This window comes from Falco punctatus (assembly GCF_963210335.1).
Source record: "Falco punctatus genome assembly, chromosome: 6".
Classification (NCBI taxonomy): Eukaryota; Metazoa; Chordata; class Aves; order Falconiformes; family Falconidae; genus Falco; species Falco punctatus.
Genome location: NC_137585.1, coordinates 46,200,383 through 46,228,319, shown reverse-complemented (window position 1 = coordinate 46,228,319; position 27,937 = coordinate 46,200,383). Strand labels below are relative to the sequence as shown.

The window sequence follows — 27,937 nt, the reverse complement described above, 5'->3', positions numbered from 1 at the left end:
TGAATACACTACCACCATTTTCTGATGCCACAGACTCAGAGGAAGATGACAGCTGCTATTGAAGATAAAGATGATTTTGCAGAAGTGCTTGAGGAATTACTAGCAAGAAATGAAAGAGCAAACTTCTCCTACCTCTTTAAAGGAGAGGGTTGGAACCCATGTAATCAATAACAGCAGACTGAATAAAAGCAAAAGAAGCTAAAGGAAATACCTTGATGGGCTAGAGAAAAACCCACAGAGCTAAGAGACACCTCTGGAAAATGAAACCTATCAATTTTAGTAGTGCACTTGTGATTTAATCACAGATGGCACACTGAAAGAATTGAGAATTGAATCTGGAATTTAAAAGGGTCTCCATTCTTATTCAGGTGTAAGCAAATAAAATCTTTAAGAGACTGACCTATGGACTGATCCAAATGTTTTTTTGGAAGCAATAGCATCACCAGTCTGGAGCAAGAACCACTGTATCAGATCTCATTCAAGATGCAAGCACAGAGAAGAAAAGCATCCTGATCAGAACGCTTTTTGACACTCAAAATCACCAAGGCAGGTGTCTTTTGCTCCAGAAAGCACAGGAGCAAGAGAGACAGCACGGTGTGCCAGAGCTGCTTTTCCACAAACACAGGTTTTTAGCTCCCGTTGAAGCTCCAGTACTGCCTGGGCCAAAAGGGCTGAGCTGCCCTCTCCAGCCTCGTGCCGCCTTACAGCTGCCTCTCTGGCACTGACGCCAGGGCGTGAGCAGCCATGCAGTCAGCTGGAGCAGGTGATTGATCTGTCTGAAAACTAACCCTACCAGGAAAAGAAAAGAAAGATTAGTTTTCAGTTGATCAGCAAAGCTTTAGAAGTCATTTCTACAACAAAGAGAAGGCAGGACGGGGTCAGCTAAGCTGCTTCAAAGGCTCTTGCCCGCTCCTTCGCGCGCACACAACCACCACACAGCTGAACAGGTGACCCTGCACCAGGTGACTCACCACAGCCGCCTGCGCACGCAGCCTTCAGAGGGGTGTGCAGGGTAGGGAGGGCAGCCTAGCCTGCTGTTCAAGCACAGCCAAATTACTGAGCAGCTGCCCCAAAAGATCTCCAGCCAAAGAGATGATAACCACTTCTTCCTTGCATTTTGCAGAGAGAACACTATGCCAGCCCCTATTTGGGGCCTGAAAATATTTGATATAATTGGTCAACAGTATCATCAGTATGACTGAAGATGATGAAACTGATAGAAAGAGACAAAGCAAACTGTTCTTGCTTGGCCAGACTCTGGCAGAACCTATTGATTTACGGCAAACAATATTCAGACAACTTTGAGGTTTTATTCTGGCTGCCACTTTATTTCAGCAAAATTGATGCTATTAAGATCTGTAATTCTCACAAACTGGAAACTGACCACTCTCTCCTCTCTCTCTCTCTCTGTACATACATACATATAAACACACAGAAATTAATCTTAAAGATTATGATAGAGGGTACAAAATTGTCAAACAGCAGGAGAGGTACTAAAATTAAGGTTGATGATGAATTCAGAATTAGACTTCATGATGCTGTGTTTAATTATACTACTTTTCTTCTCTTTTTGAAAGGACGCCTATCTCATTAAGTGTGCAGGAAGACTTTACGGAGTAATGCATTATTTAATCTGAATTACTCTGTTCTCAAGCATCTTCAGCCTGCAAAGTGATGTACAGGTAATAGCCAGGATAGAAAAGATGTCCAGTGGAGAGGAGGGCTGGCATACTGATGATACCTGGCTCAACCATCAGATGTTAAAAGGGTTTGCTCAGCATCAAACTTAAAAGTCCTCCTCTGTAGGTAGAATTAAAACCACATGAGACACCCAGACCTTGCTTCCACCCTCCATGAGACTTTAGTCAAGAAGATATCTCAAGAAAGAGACAAAAACATGAAGTCTGGTGGCCAGTCAAGACACTGAGGTGTGGCAAATTATGTGGGGAAGTTAAGAACAGGAATACATTAGTAGTCCTAGACCAATTAGTTACATATAAATGCATGTCTGATGATAAAAAGTGACAGTGATAGAGACAAACACATGGTGTTTGCTTGTGTGAGAGACAGAGGACTGCCCCTAGCCTGTGCTCAGGTGGGTGACACAGTTGTTCCAGGTGAAGGGAACAGAAGCCAAGGGCTTTTTCCCCAATAAACCACTGATATCTCACTTGCCACTTGTGGTCAGGGGCACGAGCAGCCTGGGTAAGCCAGACTTCATCTAGGAGCTACCTCCTTTGGTGTCCCCAACATGTGATCTGTGCCAAAGCTGACAGCAAGTTCAAAGTCAAAAACAAAGAAACAAACAAAATATTTAGTTTATAATGCCTTTAAACTGTTTTACTGGTGTGTGATCTACTGTAACCTGGTATGGTGTAAAAACAAAAGAAAACTTAGTCAAAACTAAGCATACCTTCCAGAAATTTATTTACACACAGTTTTGGCTTCATTCAAAAGTCTGAAAGTCATGGAAATCTGTTTTACATGTCATAGCTTGCTCACTGTGGGTATATGTGAGAGAACATGCATACATCTTACAAAAAAACACAAGGAAGAGGAAAAAATACCCACAAGATTTATGCACTGAGTTATAGATTATATTATGACCTATTCTTCTGCTTCTCTTCCAAAAGTGACTATTAGTTAACATTGTTAAAGGAGTCTACAGTGAATATATCCAAAATAGGTACACGCTATCAGCAAGATTACATGAAAAATCGTGCATTTTAAAGAGGAAAAAATACAGGTTTCTCCACTGCTACATCTTTATTTCAAAACCTGGACTATAAATTAGCCAATAAGGCAGCTGTTGACAAGAAAGAATGATTAACTTTATTCACAGGTGACCACTGATTAAAATAAGCTTATAAATATTTCCTATTTTCCTGCAGGAATTTGTAGTTTGATGGATTTTACTTATATTAAGTTTCATAAATAGAAAGTCTCCTACAAAAATTAAAACTGCAATACCAGTAAAGGAAACTTGTTTTATAAGGTGAAGGGACTCCCAAAAAATGCAGTGATTTTTTTTTTTTCTCTCACTTTTGTACTCCACTGAGGTAGTGGTGATGTTTTTGCCAGTTAATCACTATTTTATATCGCACTACTGAAATGTGAAGATATAATATCTGTATTCTCTTCTTTTAATTAGAATTCTGGAGCTCTGAAGTGAGCATTTCAATTATTATACTTGCATTTAGAAGAACAAAATGTAACAAGAACAAGAATAAGGACATACTGTGTGTCGATCCTATAAACCCTTATTCCAAAAGCAATTTCTGCCTCTGTATGCAAAAACCAGTTAACTTAAATACAGGTGTGAAAAAGACCAAAGATATACACCCTTCAACAGAACTTTCATTGTTGTGCTATCAAATTTAAATTTTTCATAAGATAAAAGGACCATTTTTTCCTTACATTTGTAGAAGCAAATAGTAAACACTGAAATACAGTCGACTAGTCACAATAAATTACTTCTGATCAGTATTTTAAAATGTATTTCTAAGACATTTCTCTTTCAATATTTAAACATTTAAATAACCAAGGTCTTTTCCCTTGGTAGTGCTTAAATAAAATGGTAATTAAAAAAATAATCAAAAAGTCTACTTCCAGGTGTGCAGGACTGGTTTTACAGTTTCTTATTGTATAAACCAGCCAGTATATAAACGTTGGCCTGTTACAAAGCACCTTTACAAGAAGAACATCCAGGTTAGTTCTGTAACTAGCATTTCAGACCATTTTTAGCAATAGCTACTAATAACTGTTACTCTTAAAAGCCCTGAAGCAGTAGCACTATTGTGAACTAACCCCAAGGAACTGCCTCTGCAAATTCTGCTATCAATCTGACGCTGAAAAGCAGCTCGGTAGTTCAAGAAACCTTTGTAAATTCCATCTCTCTGAGAATTTATTCCGGTAGCAGTTATCATCTACACAGTACACTGGGAAAATCTGTCACCACTGTAGATTCAAATTTTAAAAATTCACCTCAGGAAGACTAAAAATTGGCTCAATGGGCTCAATTAAAATACTAAGACTCACTGCAGCCTATTACTGAAAATAAGCTATGAAAAAAATCAGGCTTCAGGAAATACTACTTTTACTTCCAATACACTAGCTTAAAAATGCATACAGCTGAAGAATTATTTTTGTTGCACATGTGCTTAGCTATACTGAACTCAATTACAGCAACCTATTCCTTCCATTTTTAAAGAGCAAGAGTTTGGATTTTTAACCAATATATTTATAATACTGTCAGGAACTAAAATCAACAATTGATCTGACTTTTCCCTCAATGGACTAGTATATCTATGGTAGCCAATTTAGTAGAAGCCATATTAACATCCAGCTCCATACAGTTTTATTTATTTATTACTCTAAAAACAAAAAAAAAAAAAACAAAACAAAAAAAAAGAAAACCAACCAAAAAACCCACAAAGAAATCAGCAGAAGATTCTGCTTCTGCTATTGGGCATTCAGTATCACATTTGCTTTAGTGTATGTACAACCTGAATGACTACCAGCAATTTTGAATGCAACAAAATGATTACTGCTCATATTATATCCCCCACTCTATATTCTCAATTACCTTTTAGAACAGCTCCTACTGAAAGAAATTCTAAATATACATGAAAGACTAAGCCCCATTAAGAACCACACAAGTAGTACAAGTCTGGTAGTAACAAATAGCTGATATTCCTTGAATACAGAAAACTTGCCTAAGAAACTAGGAATTTCCTACAGCCAAGCCTGTAGTAATATACAGTTTATTAGACTGCAAATACTTTTACAGTAGTAATAACAAAGTGGCAGGCAAGCAGAATAAAGTGTATTCCTGACTTTTTAATATCTGGACAGAATAAATATATTCATAATTGATCAATTATATATTCAAGCGGGGGAACACAATGCTGGCCTTTCATTGTCAGTTGACATACAGTCTCATCACCAGACAGCACAAATGAAATGCTAATGGCAGAGAAGATGAATGCCAATTTCCTTCACTTTGCTCTAAGTTTCAGTGGCTCTCTACAATAAAAGATAGCTGTTTGTGGAGACTGGCTTGTTCCATACCATTAACTCAGAACAAAACATATTTTTAGTGGGACAGCAGTGTTTACTTGTAAGAACTGATGAATTGTACACCACCATTTATCACTTGTAGACAAAGACATTCAGGCACAATTTTGGACATAAATCAAGGTACATGCTCCTAAATAAAAAAGGGATTGCTTAAGTCCCTAAAACTGCATAGATTGAGGTCAGATTGGCCATAGCAACCAAGAATGGTACTTAGGCCTCCAGTAAGACTTAGCAACCAATAAATGAGCTCAGATCTCTTTTCATCTCCACTGGTGTGAAAGCCAAAATTAAAAAGATTAGATCACGCTGCACCCATCACAATAGACTTCACAGTGAAAAAGTCATTTCTAGCCTTTGATTCACATCCAATAAATAACATTCATCCCTTCCATAATGAACAACTTTCAAAGTAAATTGAATCTCCATAGTGCTGCTTTCCCTTGCTGCACCGTATTTACATAACAATATATCACAGGAAGCTCAGAGCGGGTCTTGCAAATGGAAGACGCGTCTTTAGGGTTGATTACGCTATATTCAGCTTTAAAATGCTTACCACTTAAACATAATGCTCTGTAGATTATAACAAATAATAAACAACGCTTTACATCTTGTGATATGAAACTCTGTCATGATTTCAATATGGAAATTTCATAGTAAACAGCTCCCTCCCCCTTCCCTTTCCAGTCCTTCCATTTGAGGATATTCAGCAAATTCTACTTTCCACGAGCACTGATGATACTATCTGTCTAGCATTTCCAGGAAAAGGGATAGTACGTTATTTCATTTTTACTGCCTCTTTTCACACTGTTGTTATTCTCTTTTAGATATATATTTTCAAGTACTCCATCAATTCTTTTTAATGCTCCAAACACGTTGGTAACCTATTACTCCAATGTCACACAAAGCATTAGGTATTGCTGTATTTCCTCTCCCTAGAGCAGTAGTTATTTGTAGATAGGTGAAGCTGATCACAGTTGCAGGAATCTAACACAGATCTAACACATGAAATCAGAAAACGTATCCAGCAAATGTTTGCGCTGTATTGTCACAGTATGCCCTGTATTTCCCGCACTCAATTTGTTATTATTAAAAATGGCTCGTCATTCCTTTCTTACTCCAGGTTGCATAAAGTGACATTTAAAGGAAAGTGTTTGAAAGCTATATATGGAAACAAAAATTCTACACCTAATTAAAAATATGCAGAAATAATTTCAGACCTCTGCAGCAACAACTCATGTAGATTATACTATTTGAACTCAGCAGGGAACCTCATTAATTTTTAAAAGTCTCTGACCCCGGTGCAGTTAAGGGTGTAAAAATAATTACAAATTAGGGTTGAGGGAGCACTGTTTTAATATTGCATGTGTGCTATCAGCCACACAACGATTTATTGGATATGGATATTTATTATAGCTAAGCATAATTTGAACATAGCAAAAATGAAGTTTCATGGTTAATTTTAAAAACGCAAATGTTAGAAATGTTGTATTTTTAAGAACGTAACTATAGTAGCCCCCGCTTCCAAAGGAAAACCCTGCCTGCTTTCTGCAAACATTCTCGTAACACAAAGCATGGCAATTACCCATTTAAAAGCTAGTAACAGCCTGGATACGGCAGTATACTGAAATATTTCTATAACAAGGCACATTTGCAACCTAACAATTTCTAACTTATTTAGCAGGCTATAAAATACTTGGCTGAGGGTATAAATATTCTCTCTTACCTAAAACTTGTCAGAAGAAAGGTCCTTCTCCATTGTTGTCACCTCCAGTGCCCCCTCTTGCCACCATGGAGATTGGTTCTGCTATGTTTATTGCTCTGTGCCTCAGTTACAGCCGTGACACTAATCTGCCTGCACAGACCTGCAAAGGGGTGCGTGTGAGTGTGCTTGTGTGTGCCTGCGTGCGCGTGTGAGAAAGGAGAGCCTGCTGACTTCAGGACTGGGAGCCTAAACCTCAGGCCAAGTCAAGGCTGAATGAAAATGATCAAAGCTCTGTCCCTCATCAACAGAGTAGACAAAATTTCTCGCCCCCACCCCCACCCCAATGAGAAATCGGGCTGTCATTAGGGATTCCCACTAAAAAGCCTCTAACAGAGGCAGACCTTCTCCAGATTGCTAGTGCCTGCCCAGCAGTCCATGCAGAATACAGGTAGCTATTGTTCCTGAGACAGATATGTAGCCAGCCACTCAGACTCTGACAGATCTCAACAAACCAGTGAGCCTGCCTTCAGTTTAACTCTTTATTTACTAGCGCTTTACTTTTTACAAAGATCTCCTCTTGCCCCGGAGAGGGAGGGGCAGGGAAGGGGGAAAAAAATAAATCAGTAAATTGTTCTGGTTTTGTTAAGAACATTGTTTACAATTTTCAGATACATAGGCAGTAAACCTATGCAAATTTAGGACCACTGATTTTAATTTTGAATGCTCATCTGGTCTGGTGTTGGACAACACAGCAACAGCACACTTCAGCAGTACAACAGGATTCCAGTTCTGTAAGGTCAATAGCTCTTGCTCTGCCTTCCTCAGAATTCTCAAATTCAGGGGGAAATAAAGCAGTTACAATAGATAACATGCATCTTTGCTCAAATATTCTAGGAGAAATTTAGTGCAAATGCTTCAGCGGTTTTTCCGCCAGAAATCAGTTTTCAGCATTGACTGGAAATGAAGTTAACGTCTCCGAGAGAAAACTGTGCTAGAGCAAGTAGGTAGTGAGCCAATTATTTGGCATCAGAAGCAGCAGATACTCATTTCATTCTTGCAGCAGTTTTGTATTTTGATAAGGAGATTTTACTTGCACAAAGAGGGGTTTTATTTATTTTATATGACATGGAGGTTAAGAATTTATTCACAAAGATATTGTCAATGAAGCTGTTAGAGAAAAATCCTGACATTTACACTCTGTATTTGACTTTAAAGGAACTAATGTGTTATTATATGAAAAGCTAATGATTCTGCATTCTGTATAAATATTGTATAAGTTCAGCCCAGGTGCAGACTTCAGCTTTAAAACACTTTTTTTCCCTTCCTCTCTTTAAGCCAGTTTTAACTTCATTTCAAGCAGGTTACAGTAGAATGCATATGTGCATGGGTATACTTGCCTTAGGATGGGTGGGTTGGATTGTTTTAAAGCAATTTTAAGGTGTGAAGGTAGAAGATTACCAGAGAACTTTTCACATGGCAACAAAATCAGATTTATACAATGCAAGTATGTTTGGTTTTTTTAATATTTCAGATTGCTAACCAAGTGCAAATTAGAGATATGATGTCAAAACCACTATTTTAACCTGGCAGAACCTATAAACTCAGAGAACCCTCCCTACCCATTACATAAATAATCATTTTACCAGCAACTTCAAAACAACATGCTAAAAAAACTGCATGTGTTTATTTTGAAAGTTGACATTGGTCATTTCATAGTGTTTCAAAGCAATCTTTTCCACATGTTTGAGAATTTAATTACACTCCTACAAAAATGCCAAGTGCCCAGTGCCTTTCAAAATTCTTCCAGTGCAGTGAGGAAGCAAGCAGACAAACAGGAAAGCAAATGAATGTTATTCAGCGTAAAACACCCTGTGTGGCAGAATACCTCTAGACTGCCAGATGTGCTTTAATGAACCAGGACCCCGCATTCACAAACTCTGTTTAATTCCAGAGTATCTCATTCACATCAATCAGAATATCAGTCCTTAAGGACAGAGATATCCATTGAACTGCACTTTTTATCATCGGCTTATCTAAATGCCTGGCATTATGTAGAAAAAAGAAGCTTTACATTATAAATATTTTGATAAATTAATAGTGTTCTTAGCTAAAAAGATTAATTTATTACAAATTCTGAAGCATTCTGCACCAGTTCCTGTTTTGAGCAAACTGGTAACAAACTGTTGTCACTAAATTGAATTCAAAATTGCTGGGGAAATATATGCCAGGCAGATCCTCTGCTGCTCATGTAGAGCGTGGAGGAGAGAAGCTGTGTGAGCCCCTCACAGGTGAGGATGTGATGCTGAAGCCATAACACCAAAGGGCTGCAGAGTACACATTACTGCCTGGACATGCCTACCCTACACAGCACACATATACCACTGCAAAATGGAGATCACCCATACCGCACCATGGAAAGAGAGGTCTGAAGCCCCCTGGGCATGGTCCTATTCGATTCAACCTCTGGTTAGGCCTCGCTCAGTGTAAAACCCTGGGACATTTCACCCTGAACCAAGCCTCCCACATGTCTTCCAGTGCCAAATTATCCTGGTACGTCCTCATCAGCTGCTGGCTTGGTATCTGTATGAATGCACACGCCATTCAAAAACAACACAGCATTAAAAACCACAAGTTTATGGGATAGTGATAAAGAAAACTTTCTGCAGTGAGCTCATGACAGAGTTGGGCACCTCGCAGGAAGACGGAAAAGTCGGCGCTTGCTATGAAGGTGTGACCTCCTCCTCTGAAACCCTCCCTGTTTTTACTGGAGCAATCCCCAGGCTGTGTCCATGATGGAAACAACTGTGTTCAGGTTTTGACACAAGAGTGGAGAGAAGCGTTCTGCCCCAGGACTTCCTGCACTCTCTGGAAGTTGCCTTTGAGCGGGAAGATGGCCACTCTGCCCAGCGAAGTCTACCCCAAGTCACCGGTAACAGGTGCCTTGCTATAAAGTAAAAATTATGAGATTTATGTAAAGGGTGATGTTTGTTTATACTGATTGGTGCTAATTTCTTTTTGGTTTTTGTTTTTAGCCACAAAAACCACACAAGCACACAGAGGGGCAAGGAAAAGGGGGCTGCTTAAGGGGTAGGAAAAGCAAGGCTTTTTTTCCTTTTTTTTTTTTTTTACTGGTACAGCTCATCTAATAAAAGCAAGCACATTGGATAATTAGTCTCATGTACTGTAGGATATTTGAACAGTTTGAATTAATTTGAACAGTTTGATTTGAACTGACCATAAAGAAAGCCAGGTATGTCCTGTATAACAATCCTGTGTCTGAGAAATTTGCTTGAGAACAGACTGCTGAAGTCATTTCATGCAGCTAACCCACACGGCCCCACTTTGGTGAACAAAGCCACATACTGGTATCAGATTTCCATTTTCCTTTGGAGATTGCATTTTAATGATTCTTTAGTATACATCTTCCTATGTAGAAATTATTCATACCAGATATAAAAAAAGCACAGTGTTTTAGTAATTAACTGTGTTATAGAGGTGAGATGCACATAATGTATTCAAAGTACGCAACCTCAATTAACCTTTTGCCTCAGTTTGTGAAGAAATCTATCTATAAAAAGTGAGCTCTCCCCATGATTGAAAATCAGTTTTACAACTTCACATTGTCTGTGGCTAGTTCCCCACGTAAAAGCACACAACACAAGGAGATCTTCATGAGCTGAAATTCAAATTTAACTCACTGTTATTCTTGATCTTAATTTCCTTAATATAAAAGCTACTGTAAAACATCATATGAGAAAGAGCTGGTATTTTTTTAAAGCAGAATATATTTATTTAAAATGTGGTAACTAGACTTTATTTATCTCAGAAAATACTGAAAAACATGAGATAGCAAACATAAAGATATAAAAATATTTAGACTGGAGCCAGTGCCTGTTTTGCTAGGATGTGGGCAAGTACAGCATGTAGATTAGAAAAGAATTTACAATTAACATAAGCTCAGCTAGGTTTGTACACTGTAGTATAAAATAACCAGGAATTACAGTTGATAAAGTATCCTCATCCTTCCTAAAATTTGAGAATATATACATACATTTATATATATATATGTATGTTTATATTATTAATAAAATAGCTTTTCTTTAAAAAGCTGTGCTAAAAAGCACAACTTTTTTCCCACCTCAGCTCCTTCACAGAAACATAATTAGGGTATTGCATTCTCCACTAGATGCTTTGTGAAAGCAAATGTCAGGGATTACGACTCAGCAAGATAATTACTAACATTCTACATAATAACATAGGGAACCAGCATCAGAGGTACATTTCATCAGTTCATGTTCCTCTTACAGATTACACTTTTGATACGTGATCTGTTGGGAAAAATGAGTGAAGTTGAAAATACCCTTTTTTTTTGCTCCCCCAGTTACTTTAGAGCTAACACCAGCAGACCAAACCACTGTTCAAATAAATGCTTTCCCAAATACATACTTTGCAAAACCTCCCACCATTCAGCACTGTGCCCAAACACTTACTTAGCTAACTGGTAGCACACCAATTACAGCAACAGGGCATATTCACACATTTTTGAGTAATTAAACCACCTCTTTCAATGAAGTTTACTTTTTAAAATCAATCTTATACCCAGTTTCATATCAGGATAAGAGATAAATAGAATAAATACAAGATATTTCCTTATAAAAACAAACAACCAAAAATGCCACAAAAACCACCCCAAACCCCCAAAACACCACCACACACACACACCGCCCCCCTGCCCCCAGCCCCCCACCCCTGTCTGATGAACATGAACAGAATCTTTTCTCTTGGTTCCTTAAGAACAGTAGTTTAAGTAGCCAGACTACGTTACAGATATTCCAGTTTGACAAGTCACTTGTTAGCAGGAACTTATATTTATCAATTGTTTTAAGCAGCTTAGATGGATTTGAACCTACCGTTTTAAGCACTGATCCATAGGAATTGCTGGTTTCAAAGGGCCATAAGTAAAGTAGCTGGATGGAGAAAAACTAGTAGCTTCAACCTGCCGTGGATAGTTTTCTTCCTTGGAATCTTTTGATAAAAGTCAGAACACAACATGATTTATTAATGTAGCGAAGTCATTACACTTCAGAGCTAAAAATGTTATTGGACTTCCCTCCAGCTAGTGCTGTTTAGGGAAGCCTTTAAAAAGCAATTTAATTCCATTCCACAAAGTCAAATTTTCTCCACAGATAATTGGTTTCCATTATATGTATAAAAAGGTGCAATGAAGCCAATATGTCAAACTATATCTTTTTTTAGGATTTATGTTTATTACTGAAAGTGACCTGCTTTTGCAAGAACTATATTGTCTCTGGTTTTCTACTGTTAACCTGAAATCTTTACTGTTAATAACATAAGCACACACTACAGTAGGATTCACCAATATACTATGAAATCTGAATATAATCAAGAATTCTTCTGGCCTCTCATATTTATAGCCAAATAATTTCATGTTGTCATCTGTCATAGATCAAATCTTCATATATAAACTTGTTAAACAAAAGTTAAAACATTCCCACTGTTTTGAGAGCTTGAAACACTTGGTTGGAAAGTACTTGCCTGGCTTTGGTCATTATCAGTATATTTTAGAACTGCCATACTAAAATAAATACTAAAGTCTGTTATTGTGTAAATATATACAATATACAATAACATGTATTACTACTGGGCATGTTTATATTCAAAGAGCCTAGGAAAAACAGTGCTCTTTAGAGCACTTGAAACATCAGACTTGCAAAGCTTATACACTAATTACAGCACAGCAACAAAACAAAGAAATCCAAAAACTATCAAAGTTGGAAACAGAAAATCTGGCATTAAATCTTTCCATAATCAAAAACCTTCACAAAAAACACACTCGTTCAAGCCCTCATCTTGTTTATAGCAGATACGTATGACTAAAAACAAGTTAAAGCAACCGAATTCAATAAAAATACTTACCAGGTACCTCATCTTGCTTAGAATTCATGTCTTTTTCTCGCTCTCTCTTTTTTTTTTTTTTTTTTTTTTTTTAAATAAGACAAGGAGTTTTAAATTTGCAAGCTGAATTAGTTACTGTCCTCCTGTTCCTGCAGCTCTTCAGTTGTAGGTACGGAGGAGCCTGGCTGTATTGTTTAGAGATAAAGAGAGTGGCCTGTGTGAGCCAAGATATTCTGTACTGTCTGAGGATCTCTGCAGTGGTCTTAAACTCCTCCACCGAGACAGGTATTTTTTGCTGTCTGTTGTCCAAACAGGTTCATCAGAGCTCATACAGTCACCTTCATTTTTCAGTCGTGGAGGCCCTATGTGCTGAGAGGAGAGAGGTTTCTTTCTCTCAGTATTTATTTGCTTTTGGATTGGAGGAAGAGGCTCTGAGATTTTCAATTTGAGATCAGACAGGCGCATGCAATGGGACGAAACATAGTTTTCTCAATTGTGCTCAGAATAGTAGTCCCTGAGTTCCCACAGTCAGCGTTCCCAGCTCCTTAAGCTTCACGGGGAAAAAAAGATGGACAGTTATATATATATACACACACATAGGCACACACAGACACACACACACGGACACACACACATTTTAAATATATTAGTTTTCCCCCTTGCAGCACTGCAGTCTCTCTATTGTTGAATAATAACTGTATCTGAAAAGAAAGCACTTAATAAGGCTAAGGTCAGACTGCTTAGACTTGGCATTTGCTGCGATAACAAATCAGAAATGATAGCATCGTACAGATTTATGAATTTTTTGCCCCCACAGTCACAAACATCAGACGTTTACTTTATAAAGAAAGCTTTTAGATTCTTCCTGCAGTTTCCATAGTGATTTCATTTTTTCCCTTTTATCACAGATTGGCTGAAGTACTGCTACCCTTTGTGCTTTAAAAGGCTTGTGCTACCAACTGTCGATATAAAGGCACTGTAGCTAAAGCACACATGCAACACACACTGTCAAAAATAATTGAAATAGATAAATGTCGGCTAAAAAAGGTTTTGGTATTTTCTCTGCTTGTCCTGAAGAGTACAGTAGAACAGTATTTCATCTGAATAAATGTAATTAACTTGAGCCAACCATACTACTATTCCATTTCCAATAACCTATGATACTTCTGTTAGAGCACTCATCACACAAAAAATAATCTCTTCACAAAAAGCTTGCATCATGCAAAATACCTACACTCGTTAGATATAAATGAAAGCACTTCCATTTGGGTTTTGAATCTTTTAAAGACAATGCTTATGCCAATGATATTCTTCCTCTTTCTAAAAAGTTTATTCTTTTAGAGAACATGATGGTTTAAGGAACAATTACACTGTTTCTGGCAAAGTAAACAATGCTCTCTCCTGCTGGAAAGAAAACCACCTTTCAAAGTAAGCCTGAAGGATTAGTTTCTATTTAACCCCTTGCTAAGCAAATGAGACCGTCGTCTCCTCAACAAAACAGAACTCAGATAAGTAAACACTTCTGTTCAGTTATCATGAATTTAAAAATCTAGTCTTTAGACTACAGAATGCAAGCACAGTATTTCCCTACCCCTCTTTCAATCAGCTTAATAGAAAGTAAGCGCGTGGTTAACCCTAGCCAGTTGCTCCAGTCTCATGAGAGTTTCTATTCTTTTAAGTCAGAAATGGTCTAACATTAAAAATAGTGAATTCATATCATGTGGCGATAAGTATATTACAAAAACTCTTAGAGCTGGAAATTTTCCGGAAGACTATAAAAATAATGAGATTCCTTAATTTCATACAAAATTGGCAAAGTAAATGCAAAATTCACAGGGACAAATACTTTAAAACCTTCAGTATACAGTACAGTTAAACACAATTTAATTTAGAAAAAAAGGGGGAAATCGGGCAACTTTCTTTTGGATGTATTTATGACAATGAAGTCTTTCCAAACAGTTTATCTACAGAAAACTACCAAACTCCCTATTTTATTGTTATCTGTTTATGAGGGGAATTATACAACTGACTTTTGCTGTTGGGATATTAAAATAAATGGTTAGGCATTCACATCCACTAAACAGGCACTAACTGTGGGCCTAAAATATGTTAATACTTACTGTCAATAAAGTTTATTGGAAGAAAGAGTTTGCAGCACAATGTAAGTGAAGGACTACATGTAAATCAATTACCAATAGTGATTTAAAATAAAAAGCAGACAGTTAATAAGAATATGTTGATTACTGACATACTCCACAAGTGGTCCTGGCCAAAACAATTACAGAGAGATGCAGCAGTTTTGGAAAAGATGTAGGTACAGCTGATGCTGCCTTGGGACAAGAGGGTGGGCTAGCCAAGCTCCCCAAGGTCCTGTTACCCCTCAGTAAGCAGGCACCAAACTGTCACTTGTAGCAAACCCAAGAGAATGTGGACCTACTCTTCAATCTATTTTCCACCACAACTATCTCAAGGGTTATTTACTAAGCCAGTTAAGCACTGCATTCAAGTAATCAACATCATCTGACTTACGATGATAAATACTGTCTTTGTGCAGATTTTTCATGCACTGATTAAAAAAAAATAGCCCATGCTAAACATTAGTGATTAGAATTCTGACTTTCTGATAGGATTATGACTTCTCACACTCCCTTTTTTAAACTTTGTAGTTATTTTAAAAACCTGCATGCACACATACCTTAACACATACCTGAATCATTCTAGGAAATTCTCTATTCAATAACAGAAAACCACTGTTGTTGTTTAAAAATAACTCATCAGTAAAAATAAAAAAATAAATAAAAGCAACATGAAAAGGTTTTGCCCTAGAAAAATAAGGATGAGAAATCCATCTTTTACAATACAAAACCCATCAAAGCCAGTTTCATGCTACCTAGAAACACTAAAATCATGTTCTCACAGGACTTTCCTTCCAAATTTTACATACATAAGATGTTCAAACGGCTCCTGCAAGATTCACAGGCAGCTGACTTTCTGAGGATTGTATAAAACTGGTGAGTTTATCCACTGTCTTTCTCTAAGCCAGAACACCCTCAGGAAATTATTTTTATAAAATGAAAACACAAACTAAGTATTTTTATTTTTTTTAAACACTGGGGACTAAACAGGGCATTTGAAATGAAGAGTTGACTAACAGTCTAAGTTAAAAAAGAATTTCATGCTCCTTTACACACGGCTCTGTATCTTCTCCTTGGAGAAAACTCTTAAATACAGCAGGAATGTGCTAACTAAAGGAAGTAAATATTTGTTGCTATGCACTTTTAGTCAAATCTCTTTTAGTATAAACTATTCTTTAGGCATGCACCTGACAGGCATCCAGGACATTCACTCATTCTCTTCATCAAATAAGAAAAATAGGTCAAGCTCAGAGTGTGACAGTCCTCCCCCCCTCCGCCACACACTCTGCAGGTAGACCTCACGCAGACACTGTTTGTCTTTTAGCTTAGGCAGAAGAGGCTAATACTTTTAGATCTCACAGTTATTTATTCAAATACATAGTAAAAAAAAAAATATCTAAGTGAATTCTCCTTCCTGAACAGTTCTTCAGCAATGAGACTCTTCTCATCCTCCAGACTAGGGAAGAAGGGATAAGGGGAACAGACCACATAGCCAAAGAAACAGACTATATAATTACTGGTCTCCCCATATCACCCTTCAAACTGCCCCACAAAAGAAATGAAAAATACTTTTCCAGTGTCATTCCTGGACACATAGTGAGGGACCACATTTGCCTTTAAAAAAGAGAAGAAAAGTCCTTTGTTTCACTCGCCTAGTGTTTTCTTAATTTTTCTTCTGGGGAAAAGAATTATTACTTTCTCAGGTTTTTCAGGATCCTCCTCCACACCAAGTGTGTTTATTCAAAGACTAAAAGAAAATCTGCAACCTACCATGAGACATAAACTACAAAATGTTTTAAAATGGACAGTCCCAGTTCAATCAGCCAAAATCTCTGCAGTCTTAAATCAGAGTATTTTAAGTTGGAAGGGACCCTTAAGGATCATCGAGCCCAACTCTCTGCGCCTCACAGAACTACCTATAACTAAATCATATGACTGAGTGTCATCCAGATGCTCCTTGAACTCGATCACGCTTAGTGTTGTGACCAGTTCCCTGTAGAGCCTGTTCTAGTTATCAACCACCCTCTCAGTGAAGAACCTTTTCCTAACAACCAATCTGAACTTCCCCTGATGCATCTTCATTCCATTTCCTTGTGTCCAAATGAATCAGCTCCTGACTTGCTTATCCACCAGCTCTAAAAGTCAGTAGTCTATTTTCTACCAGCCAGTGTCAAAAGCCAGTGACTTACGTAGTGTCAGGAATTCCCTATCTAAGGTATCAGTCCAGTCATTTCCCGAGATAGAATAACCAAAGCTCTCCACTATCCAGAATTTCAAATTTTTGGAAAAAAAGGGAAGCATTTTAGACTATCTTTAAGGTCATAAAGATGTTCCTCTTGTGCAATAAGTGCAATCTAGAAACCACCTGCTACATAACAAGAAAAGTAATTGTCAAAGTACAGGAGGTACAGCCTGAAGTGTCAGACTAGTCACTGGGAGCTACTTCTAAGCTCCTAAAGGACAGTTAAACACTCATTTTATTTGGGCCAGTGTTAGAGAATACATAAGTTCTTCACTGCTTTGTTTTCAGTGACATCTCAACTTGCTAAAATATGCAGATACAAAACTGTTTGCTGGAAATCTTCCTTAATGAATGAAAGCATCAGATGCATCTAGAAGAGTGCCAGCTCTGAATCAAGGACATAACCAATTGCCTATGCCAGTTCAGTAGAAAATTTGCACACAGATTTTTTTCCCTTCAAATACAGGGAGTGACATAACTGTGCTACATAGAAAATGCTTAAATGTGTTTTATCCATTCATCGTAAAAAGACTGTTTTCAGACATTGCAAATTTTTGCTGAAAGACAACTAACCTGAATTCCATTGCTGGAGTACCTCACAACTGTACCAGGGCACAAGTGCACCCTCTCATCACTGGAAGTCAACAACTAATCACCAAGAGATAAATCCTTTTTAAGCCATATCTACTTGCACATTACATAGGAGTGCTCATGCATGACTACTTCTGTACACGCATGCACCAAAGCTGTGAATGCATCTATCTGCAGTTACTACAGTGTATGCATTAAAAACAACCGCCACCGATTTTGGCACATCAGCAAGATACACACATTAAACTCTTGTCTTAATAACACCTGAGCATCTTCTAAAAGGGCATACAGCAATATGATTCATACCTATCATGCTATTTGGTCCTTTCCTTTTCTTCACAGCTGAGAAGAATGAAGAATTAAGATGAAGGGAGCTTTTTTTTTAATGTAATTGTTTTCTACATATTGTGTATTTACACAGGCAAAGTCAAAAATGTTCCTACTGATAAAAGCAGAGATTAAAACAAGATTTATGGTGATTCTAAGCTCCTGGAAGAATCCCAGAGTCTTACATGAGCCCCAAGAATATTCTGTCTCCTACAGAGATGATGATTAGCACTACCAAAGAAACTTACATTCCAGCAAAAGAATGACACTTTTAACCACATCTTCATCTTGGAGCTTTAGGCAACCTTTAGACTAGAAGAATCTATGCAAGGAACCTGCTCAGAATCTCTGACTAAAGTAAGGTTAATGTTAATTACATACCATAATAGCAAGAAGTGGCCTGAAGAAGTAGTAGAACGGTATTTAGAGAAAAAAGAGAATCACACGCAACAAACACGCACAGAGACATGGCTAACTTTGCAACAGACATAGATAAAGTATCTGTAGTTCCTGGTGTCAAGAAGGCTCCTCCCAAAGTCCTCTAAACTTTGCAGAACATATATTATTCCTCATTTCTATGATGCACCTTTTAGTTGCATTGATGGAATTTTCCAACAATACTTCTGATGTAAAAAAAAAGTAACTTTGCAGCAGGTCTGAAACAAGAAGAGAAAACAAAGAACTGCAATGCTCATCTTCCAAGGAATGCTGAGAAAAGGATCTTGGACCTACAGTCTTTCATGACTGATAGCAATCTGATTAAAAATGACAAGGTAAAAAGCCAGGCACCCTAAAACCCCAGCATTTTACTCTTTGTCCTCCCACTCCAGAAAATTAGAATCTGTTTTTACTGTGTAATTTGTTTTTACTTACGAAATGTTGAAAGAATGCCAAATGAGTGTGATTTTAAATTATGTTCTTCCTTTATACTAGAGCCCGAATAAAATAATTTAAGAAAATCTCTGAAGAAAAACATTTTATATATGTTAACACAATAACAAGCATATATTCTTCGGAAGGGGAAGACCTGTACAACATTTGCATTTCAAAGACTATCTCATTCAAGAAAACTGATAATGTGCAAAGCTTTACCAGTTTTATGCAAGTACAAGTTAGCTCTCTATTAAGATGAATCATAAATGTTTTCAACAGTTATTTTGTTAAATCCCTTATTAAGTTCAGGAGAGGCTTTGTGAAAATCTAAGGGAATCAATATTAACCTTACCCCATAAAGCTGTGAATTAAGATCCAAACTTGATCATTTTAGAATGCAATAGATCTTTTAAAATAATACTTAGCATTTATAAGCTACACTAATTAAGCTTCAACATGCCTGTGAGGCAGGCAAATAAAACCTCATTTTACAGACAGACACATTTAGAGCAGACAGAAAGGTTATGTACATTGTCACTGATTAGAAAGAAAAATCTCTGACCCATAGTAGGAATTCTTTGAGCAAATTGTCAGCACACATCCACACTGTCAAGCTTCTCCTTAAACAACTTACATAGTTTGCATTAAATGTGAAACAAGAAAAAGTCAGACAAATACAGAAATGTGAACATATTCTCAAGCCAAAAAACACTCTGGACAAATAATACTAGAATGGCCAACAGCATGCCTTGGCTTACTTTCACTTCCTCAGAGTTCAAGGAAAGACAAAGGTGGAAGTCAAATGCGAAGACATAGATAAGTATTGATAATTATAAAAATGCTGAATTCTGTCTAGATCTATCCAAGGACTTAAGAACAATTTTCTTATTAGAGTTCTGTGATTACCTGTGAGTCAGGTATAGTAGGAAGTGTCCACAGAGGCAATCCTGGATTCCACTGAGCAGAAAATATCCCTCAGGGAACTAGTTTGCTCTTTTTCTGAAGCAAAGCGGAAAGCACTTGGTGTTCTCTTGGATAGAAAGAGGGATCTATTTGTGGTGTTTGCTCCCATCTGGAAGAGTGACTTGATTACTAAGTCTTTCCAAACTCAGCTGCAGGAAGAGCTGCTCCTGTTAACTTCATCTGGATGTAGCCTGTCTAGTGCACACACTGCTGCAGAAGTGACAAGCAGGTGAATGTGCCACTTCCAATGACAGATTGGCCTCTGAGCTGAAGGATCTGAAATACACTCCATTGTGGCAATTTATGTAACACACCCACAGTGGCACCGTGCTGGGAAAGAAAAGATTTAAATGTTAGTATGACAACTCTGCTTAAGTTCTTTTATACATAACCAGATCTCCACCTGCATGCAAAGCTAAACATAGTAAGATTAGCTAAATTCTCCAACATGTTTTGGAGGTATCATTCTGTAGAAATGCAAGAACTGGTGTTTAAGAAAACATGAAAAATCATCTCTGGACTCCACCTTCAGCCACCCCCATCTCCCACCACTCAAAGTAGTCTTATGCTCAGCCTGGCAAACCAGGACTACTGGAATTGGAAACAAACAAACAAAAAAATCAATTAAAAAACCACACACACACCCAAACAAAAAAACCACAAACAAACAAACCCACCAGGTATCTCAGGTCCAAGTTGCACAGTGTATATTCAAGTATCTCAAAACGGTGCCTTGAAAGTTGAGATTGCATTACCTGAGAAGTACAGAGACCAGACAATGTCTTGGGGTCTTCTTAAAATGAAAGAGACTTAACCTGCAAAGAATCTGTAGACATTCTATTGGTCTTCTTAGTTAAAGTAAAGTGGTATTACTTTCAATTTATTCACACACACTTGGGATTTAGAATCAAGAAGGCATAGTCTGGGGTTCTGCTAAAGAAAATTGGATCTTTCAATAATCTACATTTTCTTCTGCTAAAGATATGGAAAGACTCATTTATTATGCCTTCTTCATTGAGTTGCTGCTGCATTTATTAAATATGTCAGGCAAAGTAGAGATGAAATGGCAAAGTTTTGCATGGGCTAATAAAGCTCAAAGCAGAAACATGCATTTCCATACTGATTTTGATTAAACCAAATCACAGAAACCAACCATCATGCTAAAATTTATTTGCTGCCTCCTTAGGGCTGCTGTCACCCTTTCTTGCTTCCCTCTTACATTTGTCAGGAGAGCAAAATACCACAGATGAGGTTGTATAAAGGCCACATTGAACCAAGAGACTTGAAAGTTTACAATTCTAGCATGCTATAAGACAAATTAACATAATCTAAGACCAAGATAATTTTACTTTTCTGATGTATTTTTTTTAATGACACCTGCTCTGTTTCCTCATTTGGTGGAAGGACAATCAAAGAAGGCAGAAAGGTACTGAAAACATAATCAAAACCTTGAGGGAATTTGAAGCAACTGGCCTGCATAGGCAACATTCATAGAGTTTGTAAAATAAACACAGAGTAGTTTGTTGATACCAGAAAGTAGGGAGTTCTTCCATAGCTACACAGAGGATGCCGCCTTATTTTGGTCAGAGTTAATGCAGAGTAACAGGGAGCTGGACTGCTGGAAGGAGTGAAGGAATAGCACAACAGATTCCAGCCCCTGTCTGGGTCATACTAGAACAGTATTCCCTTGATACAAGGAAGATTTGTTTTGGCTTAGACTTTGTGGTATTTCAAGGCTGGGATTTGAAACATGGTTCAAGGGTAGGCTGAATCTGACAAAACCTAACTCTCAAACTGTTGCTCATGCATCTAAACCCATAATGATTCAAAATCTTCTCTGAACATTATTCGAAGAAAGCCTAAATAAGTTTACTGCACTTCTGTGCTGGTACTTGTATATTCTGAAGAAGATTAACGCCTCAGCTTTATATTACATTTGCATTCTATGTACTCGTTCCATGGAAATAATGCATTAAATAGTTAGCATATAATTTGGGTGCATAACAGCAAAGCGTGCACTCTACTCTCAACATTGGCTTCCCACATTAAAATTGTTGCTAGACACTGAACAGATTAAATACATAAGTGAAATATACTCATTAGCCTTAAAACGATCATAGCATATCTACATCGTATCTTCAAATTGCTTTTCAAAACCTGGTTTCTATTTTTATAATCAATTTCCTAACTACATTCATCATTATGAAAACAAATCATGTAAATCATACACACATTTTTGCCTCCTTGTGACAGACATTGATTGAGAAAGGAACAACTAGTTTCAACCTCCAGTAAACAGCTGGTATCCTTAGATAAGAAAATCTCTGCACATGGCCAAGCTTCCAATATTGTGAAAAAATGATGCAGTAAAAAGAAAAAGACAACAGAAGCCCCAAGTGCTTACAAGAGACAACATAATTTATAACCAATATTCATAACATAACTTAATTAGCAGGGGTTTTTTTTGGTATTCTGTCACTAAAGTGCAACCACAGCTTCCTTTGGCATCACTGGATTTGTTCCTGGGAAAATAAAACACATCACATCAGGAAATATCTGACTTTTGGTATGAGAAGATCAGAGGAGAACAGTTGAAGGATAAACTTACGCAATAATTAAGCTTTGATATATGACAGTTCAGCCTTCATGACTCATTCATAAGATCTGCATGTTCTGAAAAGTCAGAGCCAAGTTCAATCCCAATACCATTTTAGCAAGTATCTCAGGGTAGAAGTGGAGTGTCTGATTGTCATTTTAGCATAAATACTGTAAGAGCAATTCAAATATGTTTCTCTGCCTAGAAATCTTATCACTGTATTTAATAATTTTATTTAAAGACATGCCTTTTATGAAACAATGACTCATCTAATATTGGGCAAATACATTAAACAAGGGCAAATAAAGACTAGAACTTGAATAGGGATAATTGTTGTTCAAAGTCACATTCTGGCTGATTCGTACGTATCATGTATAAAAGGCCAAGAAACTGGCTTGCAGTGACCGTACATACATTTCTCTCTAGATAAACTCACAACAAAAATATCAATTAGTGATGAAAGAGTAAAAAGTAGGGATTTCTTTTTGAATGAAAACCCTTTCCCCTTTTTGTAAAGAAAAGAAAAAAGAGATCTAGGAGATGTTAAATAACCTCCTTTAAAAAAAACAAAACAAATATGTATGTATCTTTTGCCAATGTAAAAGGAAAGCTGAAGAACGTTCCACATGTACTTAATCTAGACTAGGCCTTCACAATCCTTTCTAAATAAGGGACAGAGTACGATAATCTCCTTATTGGCTCGCCTCTTGCTCCAGGATGCCAGTTAAAAAGAAATCACCAAAGAAGCTGCTGTCCCTTCTATGCAATACACCATATTCTTGGAAGGCTAGGCAGGAACAAAAAGGCACGCATGGTACTCCTTCAATTAAGCACTCAGGGCAGACAAAGTGGCCTTCGGCTCCCATAATTAAAGAAGAAAAAGGCAGTTGGCTCTCAGGCCATAAACTCTTGCTGAAAGAGTAGCTAAGATATAAAAGAAGCAGGAAGAACTAAGGATCCAGATAACAAAGCTTAGTAGAAAGAAAAAAATAAAAAGAACAAAAAAGAGGGACAAAGAAAAATAATGCATTTAAATAACTATCAAAGGGCATTTTCAACCTCCTCTTTTGTTTTTTCTTTAACTCCTTGCTCTTTTCCATCAAATTAAATTTATTTTGATTTTTAAGTAAGCATAATCCCTTTTCAGAGACTGTAGATTATTTCCTGTTTTAGAGCAACAATGTAAGCTATTGAGCTTTACACATGAACAATAATAAATCACACCTCCAATATTTTTGGTCAACAACACTCGGCCATAATTCCAAACACATTTTTGTTTATACTGTATCTCATGTCATTCTGGAGGCACTCTGGGGTTTTGTGTATATTGAACTCAGGTAGATGCTGGTTCATAATGGCTGGTTGCAAGATATGTTTTCCATACTCTTCAGGAAAAGAGCATTAGTCAGGGCTTGCTTGTGGGATAGGAACAGGGATATGGGACTTTATGAGCTTGACTATTGATAAACATCTTAGCACTAGAACTTTCCAGGAATACCCACACACATAAGGCAGCAGGAGGCAAAAATAGGTTACTACTACTATCACTGAAGAAATAAAACCCCAAACCACAATCTCCTTTTCTTTGGGTTACTTATGAAATAAGGTGATGTTTTCACAAACTACAAATCCAAAAAGGACCAGGTGTTCTAGTGACTGCATGAAAAAATCACAAGAATTCTCTAAAAATTTTTTAAGGGGCCATGAGGAGGTGGAAAGAAGGAGGAGACTGAAGGCATATGGCATCATAATCATTCTTTACCTATGCAATAAGCAGAGATCTTTAAACAGAAGCTTCCTTTACAGACTCCCTACAATGATACACTAGTAGACTCACTTGGTCCAACACCTCAGCTGGAAAACACCTAAAGCTTGCTGGTGCCGTTGTCCTGCACAGAGATCCAAAGGACGATACCAGACCGAAAAGCCAGCACAGAAGAAACTTGTCCTTCATCTCCTGTGCTTTCCTACGAGAAGCATCTGCTCACACTGTCTGCCAGTCTGTTCTGCAGACCCAGTAAAAATGTACAGCTGAAGAGACAGACTTAATTTCAAATGCATTAAATCATAGCCAGACTGCTATTTGGCATAATGAGAAAGAGCTTGCCCACTCCTTTTCTGTTTATGTATAAAAATGCATTTGTATTGCCTGTCATTATTTGGACCGACTGACCTTGCGGGTTTGTATTTTTTGTTTTGTTTCTGTTCCTTTTTAATGTGCATGCTGGAGAAGAAAATACTGCACAGTGTGACACGGCGGAAGACTTGGATCGGGCGAGTTCTCTGGTTTGTTAAAATAGTATATCATCATTGTGTTGTCCACAATGGGCTGAACTGCTCTTTTACCTTGCTCCTTTCCAGCATATGTAAAAAGAACTGATTAACTGCTTTCAGCAAGTGACATTTATATGTCATTCCCATAAGCATTTTAACACATGCTCCCCACGGCATTCCAGTCCTTGGAAGTATTGCACGATTGCTGTGGCACTGCAGCTGGAAGGCTGAGCAAAACTTCTTCCAGAACATTAGCTTTCTGAGGAACAGGAGCACATCACCTGTGAAGGCTACCTTCTGTCTGATATCTAATACTAGCCAATGCTACAGAGGTCCTTTTCCTGAGGTGAACACAACATATGCACAACATTGTTGAAACCAAAAAGATAATAAATACCTACAAGGACACTGGCCTCTGCATTCCTCAATGTTTAATGATCTTTACGATTGGCGATGGTTCCAGAAACCTCTCATGTGGGAGAAAAGCTGTACCTCATGAATTAAGAAGGCCCCCACAGAGAAGATCGTGTGTGTGCACACAGGCATGCAGGCCATATCCAGGACTATATATGTGTATCTATACTACACAGAGATATATACACACATACACCCTAGTGTTACACTTACAGCCAACAAAAGAGTCATGCAGCATCAGTTTGGGATGACTTGTCTATGTTTTCACTGAGACTTCCTCCTCTCAAATGGAAAACCAAGAATTCTAAAGCACACCAGCCAAAGCAAAGGAAGGAAAGTTGTACCTAAAATGTTTACCATGAAACCAAGACAGTTATGAGTAACTCGGTGTGCAAGAAAGACGGAAACAAGCACCAGCTGCCAAAGACGTGCAAGCTGACGTAGGGTGAAAAAGAAGGATTAATGCAAGGGAATGTCAACACAAGGAGCTGTAACTTTCTGTGTGGAGTACTGAGGTTTCTTCTTTCCCCTTACTCAGCGTGCACGCAGTGGCAGATCAGGCAAGGCTGACTCTGAAAGGAGTTTCTAAATTATATTGTATTACCTGCAGAGTCTGTTGAGTAGAAAGTAGTCTGATTTGAGTTTATAATCCCTGGAGACACACATTTAAATTCAAGCCAAAGGTTATTCCCTTGGCTTTAAAGTTTTCTATTGCTACATCTGAAAGGAGAAAGTTTTGACAACTGAAATTTAGATCTTTGAGAAAAGAATAAAAAGACACTGAATAAATGTCTCTGAATATAACACTGCAGGGGTCCTCCTCACAGACTGAAAGATACCCAAATAACAGTTCTAGACCTGTCCTTTTCTAATATTTTGTCTGTTTTCTTGCTGAAAAAGGTAACCTCTTTAAAAAGGGAAATTCACCATCTTTAACTCAGTTTTAGGAAATAAAATGGATTACTTTAGTACTAATGAGCAGAACAAAAAGTAACCATCCCATCTGATGAACTTGAAGGACAGAGTCCTGAGGGTACATTTTTCAAACGCTTGGCCTTCAATTAGCCAATCTTCTTTGGAATTACTTTGTTGAAATATATCCCCTTCCATGAGCAATATTAATAATGTTGCATCAGCCTATTTGCTATGCTTTTCCCAACAGAAACAAAGGAGAAAACCATTTCTCTCTCCTTCCTTTCTTGCAACAAAACAAAAATCAAAAAATGTAGGTCTCCTCCTCATTGATTAGCTACTGTTTGCCTTCACATCCATGACGGAAGGAAGCAAGGTCTCTCAATTATTCACTCTTCATATGTTAAACAACACAGCTTCCCAACTTCTACAGAAAACAGATGACACCAAGATTAGGTTGTTTATTGGAGTTTGTGAAGCTTAAGACAGGACAGGAAAATTTACTGTTGCAGGGAGCAGCAAAAGTTTCAAACGCTGGATGGGAGTTTCCCTTTGAAATCCAAGCAAGAAGGTTTAGAGTTACAGTAAGTCTCGTGCAAGACTTGAGAATCTTAAGGCGTTTTCAGAAGCTGACTTTTCTCCAGCTCAGTTTTTCTTTCTCATCTAGTTTTCAGTGGCTCTGCTGATGATAGGAAGTCTCACTGTATGGGTTTCAACGGTGGCCGATACAGCTCTCTTTGGGAGAATTGCTCACTTGTGCCCATTCCACGAGTCCTGTCCCATCCTCACACCATTTCTCGGCAGGGAAGGCACAGCCAGCCGTTAAACTTTATTTTCATAGGTATGCTCTCTCTGTAGAGACAGACTACGTCAGAGCCCAGAGTGACAGGGTAAAGAGACACCCCGCAGCCTTTCCCCTGACCCGCCCTGGGCTTTAGCTGCTCTGCTCCAGTCTGGCTCAAAGAATGGTGTCACTGGGTGAGCCTGCATCAGCTGCTGGAGGAAGAAAACCTGCCGCTGCCCCTCAGCTCAGGAGCTGGATTTAAGCTCCAGCCCTTGGCCCTCCCGGTGCGGTGCGGTGCGGTGGGTACACCTGCGCCTTGCTGGTCCTCACCCGCGGCTCCCGGCTTGCCCTCACCTCCACCAGCCCTGGTCTGGCAGGGGGGTCCTGCCCGGGGGAGGGCCGGTCACGGCGGAGAGGAGACGCGGCAGCAGAGGGCAGCACACTCAATGCTGAGGGTCCCTCCTCAGCCCTCACCGGTGCAGAAAAATCCAGAGAAGGGCTTTAAAAAGCCTGCTACACGATCTCACTGCCCAGCTTGCACTAGCCAGCGCAAATCACGAGCAGAAATACGCAGAGTATAGTTGAACTCTGTGCCAGTTTTAATTGATAAACTTCACCTGTATAATTTCTATTATGTATGTTGGCAAATAATAATTATGGGTGTTTAAAAAAGACTGTTGCGTAGGGGGGTAAAGATAGGTGAGCCGTGTGTGATGGAAGGGAGGAAGGTAAACCTGAGATGCCGAGCTGAGCGAAGCACGGGATATTGATTGACTCGGCTGCTTATTTCCTTGCTTTTTGTATTTTGCGTTGGAGGGATACGCAGACTAGCACATTTCACTCGCACTTGATGTCATTTTCAGATGCACTGTTTTATACTTACATTTAAAAACATATACACAGTTAAAATTAAGGTTCCATTAATATCATGGGCAATCAAGACTCAGGAAATGAAAACCTGCTTCTACTAATTGAACAAGCTGTACATCCCATCTTTTAACCATTGCTATTAGCACTGCTGAGCTATTGACAGCATACAGAAGGCAATGCATAGCTTGCCAGAAAGGGAATTTCTTCCATGCAGAGCAAAACAAATGGTAATATAATAAGCATTAGAAATTAAAACAAA

At 38.1% G+C, this 27,937-nt stretch overlaps 1 protein-coding gene across 1 annotated transcript in view; it reads right to left on the bottom strand.

Moving 5' to 3' along the window:
* NEDD1 (NEDD1 gamma-tubulin ring complex targeting factor) overlaps positions 1-27,937 on the bottom strand; it is a 229,143-nt gene that overhangs the window by 20,995 nt on the left and 180,211 nt on the right. The window contains exon 17 of the mRNA XM_080392626.1: positions 11,692-26,876. The gene's annotated coding sequence lies outside the window, so the exon portion shown is untranslated. The remainder of the gene's footprint in view (positions 1-11,691; positions 26,877-27,937) is intronic.